This window comes from Oncorhynchus tshawytscha, linkage group LG12, assembly GCF_018296145.1.
Source record: "Oncorhynchus tshawytscha isolate Ot180627B linkage group LG12, Otsh_v2.0, whole genome shotgun sequence".
Classification (NCBI taxonomy): Eukaryota; Metazoa; Chordata; class Actinopteri; order Salmoniformes; family Salmonidae; genus Oncorhynchus; species Oncorhynchus tshawytscha.
The window spans coordinates 38,172,049-38,176,885 of record NC_056440.1 but is presented as its reverse complement, the minus strand read 5'-3'; positions in this window follow the sequence as shown (position 1 = coordinate 38,176,885).

Here is a 4,837-nt window from a genome sequence, read left to right as displayed (position 1 = left end):
GGAGCGAGTGGGAGAGGCAGGTAGAGGGGGAGACAAGAGAGGGAGAGACAGAAGGAGAGGAAGAGGAAGAGAGGGAGAAAGAGCGACAAAGGAGCTGGAGACTGTGGCACAAGCACATCTCCTAATTTGGCTCCAGCTTAAACAGGCATCAAAGGGCCTTTGAAGGAATTGTGAAACAGCTGGGTCCTCTTCTCTTCTCTGCTCTCCTCTGTTCTGCCTTCAGCTCATTATAGTCTCAATGTCACCACTCTCCTCCATATTTCTTCTCCTAACTCCTACTAACTGGGCACATACTGTAGCATGGAAACCCATCTCATCCACCCTCAAAGTTAGGGAAGAGCGGAGTAAGTTAAGCCATTTTTTACATTCAGCATCACTCTGTCAAGGGAAATATAGTATTCTTTCCAACAAAGATATCTCCATATATTTCAGGATGTTGTGTATCCCTGGAAATCAGAAATAATCCGTTTTGAAAACACGGTGGTCTCTTGGCACAACTTACCCTGGGTATGGGGTAGTTGAGCCACGGTACAGCTAAGTTAAGCCGCCTACAATATATTTCCACGACCTTTTTAAAACCATGTTTATCTTTACTTCCCAAACACAATTCAACACAATCTCAATAGCTTTTTTTTATCCTTTAAAAATGTTAAGCATATTTTAAAACAGGCTTCAAGTGATACTTTGGGATTTTTGGCAACAATTCCCTCAATCTACTTTCCCAGAGTCAGATGAACTGGTGGATGCCATTTTTATGTCGCTGTGTCCAGTATGAAGGAAGTTAGAGGTAGTTTTGTGAGCCAGTGCTAACTAGCGTTAGCGCAATAACTGGAAGTTCTATGGGTATCGTCTAGCATGCTAGCAGATGCCCAGACGCAGATACTCATAGAACTTCCATAGAAGTATTCACACCCTTCGCCTTTCCACTTTTTGTTGTGTTACAGCCTGAATGTGCATCACTGGCCTACAAACAATACCCCATCATGTCAAAGTAGAATTATGTTTTTAGAAATTTGTACAAATAAATGAAAAATGAAATGCTGAAACATCAATAAGTTTTCAACCTCTTTGTTATGGCAAGCTTATGATCAGTGAATATTTGCTTAACAAGTCACATAATAAGTTGCATGGACTCACTCTGTGTGCAATGATAGTGTTTTAACATGATTTAAAAAAAATAGCTACCTCATCTCTGTACCCCACAAATACAATTATTTGTAATGTCCCTCATTCGAGCAGTGAATTTCAAACACAGATTCAAACACAAAGACCAGGTTTTCCAATGCCTCGCAAAGAAGGGCACCTATTGGTAGATGTGTAAAAAAAAACAGACGTTGAATATCCTTTTGAACATGTTATTAATTACACTTTGAATTCTGTATCAATACACCCAGTCACTACAAAGATACAGGCGTCCTTCCGAAAGCAGTAGCCACAGAGGAAGGAAAGGGATTTCACTATGAGGCTAGCCTGACCACATGTCCCGGATTGTGCTTGACAGTCCCGCATTTTGGCCCTTCGTCCCGCAAACAAATAATCATGTCCCGCATTTTATCAACCAATTGAAACACCAGAAAAAAAGGTTGATTTCTCCCATATTTCAGTCAGACATTCCAATATGTCTCTTGTAGTCACATTCAGCTTATGAAAACATATAATATTAATATGTGGTAGCTAAGCCTACTGGTGATGCTAAACACTTCTCCAATTGTTATTGAGATCTGATATTCTGCGCAGCATAAGACCAGACACAGGCCAATGTCATAGGGCTATTGTCAACCATTCAGAATTCTCAAATCCGTTAGGGCTAAATTCTAGCTAAACCTGGAGAGGGCAGTAGGCTAATGTTACGGTTTTCTTCCGTCGAAGGAGAGTCGGACCAAAATGCAGTAGTTAATTCGATACATGTTTAATAGATGAAAAAACACGATCAATACAAAAACAATAAACGTACGTGAAAACCGAAACAGCCTAAACTGGTGCAAACTAACACAAAGTCAGGAACAATCACCCACGAAACACTCAAAGAATATGGCTGCCTAAATATGGTTCCCAATCAGAGACAACGAGAATCACCTGCCTCTGATTGAGAACCGCCTCAGGCAACCATAGACTTTGCTAGAACACCCCACTAAGCCACAATCCCAAAACCTATGAAAAACCCCCATACATAAACACAACACAAAATAAACCCATGTCACACCCTGGCCTGGCCAAATAAATAAAGAAAACACAAAATACTAAGACCAGGGCGTGACAGAACCCCCACCCCCAAGGTGTGGACTCCCGGCCGCACACCTAAACCCATAGGGGAGGGTCCGGGTGGGCGTCTGTCCACAGTGACGGCTCCGGCTCGGGACGTGGACCCCACTCCAACCAAGTCTTAGTCCCCCTGTAACACGTCCTTTGATTGGCGACCCTCGCCGCCGACCTTGGCCTAATAACCCTCACCAAGGACCCCACTGGACTGAGGGACAGCTCGGGACTGAGGGGAAGCTCGGGACTGAGGTAGGACCTCGGGACTGAGGGGAAGCTCGGGACTGAGGGGAAGCTCGGGACTGAGGGGAAGCTCGGTACTGAAAGGAAGCCCAGTACCGAGAGGATGCCTAGTACCGAGAGGAAGCCCAGTACTGAGAGGAAGCTCAGGCAGGTAGTTGGCTCTGGCAGATCCTGAATAGCTGGTGGTTCTGGCAGATCCTGGCTGACTGGCGGTTCTGGAAGATCCTGGCTGACTGGCGGTTCTGGAAGATCCTGGCTGACTGGCGGTTCTGGAAGATCCTGGCTGACTGGCGGTTCTGGAAGATCCTGGCTGACTGGCGGATCTGGAAGATCCTGGCTGACTGGCGGATCTGGAAGATCCTGGCTAACTGGCAGATCTGGAAGATCATGGCTGACTGGTGGATCCTGGCAGACTGGCAGCTCCGGCTGCTCCATGCAGACTGGCAGCACTGGCTGCTCTATGTAGACTGGCAGCTCCATGCAGACTGACAGCTCTGGCTGCTCCATGCAGACTGGCTGCTCCATGCAGACTGGCAGCTCTGGCCGCTCCATGCAGACTGGCAGCTCTGGCTGCGCTGAACAGGCAGGAGATTCCAGCAGCGCTGGAGAGGAGGAAGGCTCTGGCAGCGCTAAACAGGCGGGAGACTCCGACAGCGCTAAACAGGCGGGAGACTCCGACAGCGCTGGAGAGGAGAAAGGCTCTGACAGCGCTGAACAGGCGAGGCGCACTGAATACCTGGTGCGTGGTGCTGGCACTGGTGGTACTGGGCCGAGGACACGCACAGGAAGCCTGGTGCGGGAGCTGCCACCGGAGGACTGGTGTGTGAAGGTGGCACAGGATGGACCGGACCGTGAAGGTGTACTGGAGAGCCTGAGAGCAGGGCTGGCACAGGACGTGCAAGGCTAGGTAGGTACACAGGAGGCCTAGTGCGTGAGGCTGGCACAATCTTCACCAGCCGACTAACACGCACCTCAGGACGAGTATGGAGGGCTGACCCAGGTGCCATCAAATCCCTGACGCGCTCCGTCGGGCGAATATCGTACCTAAAGCACCAAACTAGCAACTCCCTCATAACTCTCTCCTCCACTTTCCCCATTAACTCCTTCACAGTCTCTGCTTCACTCACCTCCAACACCGGCTCTGGTTCTGGTCTCCTCCTTGGCTCCTCACGATAAACAGGGGGAGTTGGCTCAGGTCTGAACCCTGACTCTGCCACACTCCCCCTGAGCCCCCCCCCCCAAGAAATTTTTGGGGCTGACTCTCGGGCTTCCTTCTGCGCCGCCGTGCTTTTCTCTTCAACTCCATTCTCCTATAGCCCTCCTCGCACTGCTCCAGCGAATCCCAGGCGGACTCCGGCACTCTCTCTGGGTCGACCGCCCACCTGTCTATTTCCTCCCAAGTCGTATATTCCAACCTTGGTTGTTCCTGCTGCCGCTGCCTGTCACCACGCTGCTTGGTCCTGGTGTGGTGGGTGATTCTGTTACGGTCTTCTTCCGTCGAAGGAGAGTCGGACCAAAATGCAGCGTGGTTAATTCGATACATGTTTAATAGACGAAAAAACACGATCAATACAAAAACAATAAACGTACGTGAAAACCGAAACAGCCTAAACTGGTGCAAACTAACACAGTCAGGAACAATCACCCACGAAACACTCAAAGAATATGGCTGCCTAAATATGGCTCCCAATCAGAGACAACGAGAATCACCTGCCTCTGATTGAGAACCGCCTCAGGCAACCATAGACTTTGCTAGAACACCCCACTAAGCCACAATCCCAAAACCTACGAAAAAAAACCATACATAAACACAACACAAAATAAACCCATGTCACACCCTGGCCTGGCCAAATAAAGAAAGAAAACACAAAATACTAAGACCAGGGCGTGACAGCTAAACTACTTACAAAAAGTGTGCTTCTGATAAAGAGCTACAGAAGTAAGTAGATAGCCGTATTAGACTGAACTATATAAGGTAATTTAGTCAAACTTGTGAGGCTCTCATTTCTTATCAGATTTTAGGATGGTTAGCTGAATAGTATAAAGAAAATCTCTCACATGGCCAAAACTCAACAGTGAGTTCCACTGTATAGTTTGGTAACACCATCTGCATACTTTGCTCACAAAACAGTCATTCAAAAAGATCTAAATGCATATTCCCTTGAAACTGATTGACATCAAATGATTGGGATGCAGATGCAGTTTGGACATTTCAATGACAAAACGTGACAAATTATTATTCAAGATTTACTGTGGTAATGCCATGGACTATTTTGAAAAATGTAGGTGTTACGTTCCCAGTATCTGTGTTGTTGTGGGTTTGTATGTGTGTATTTCA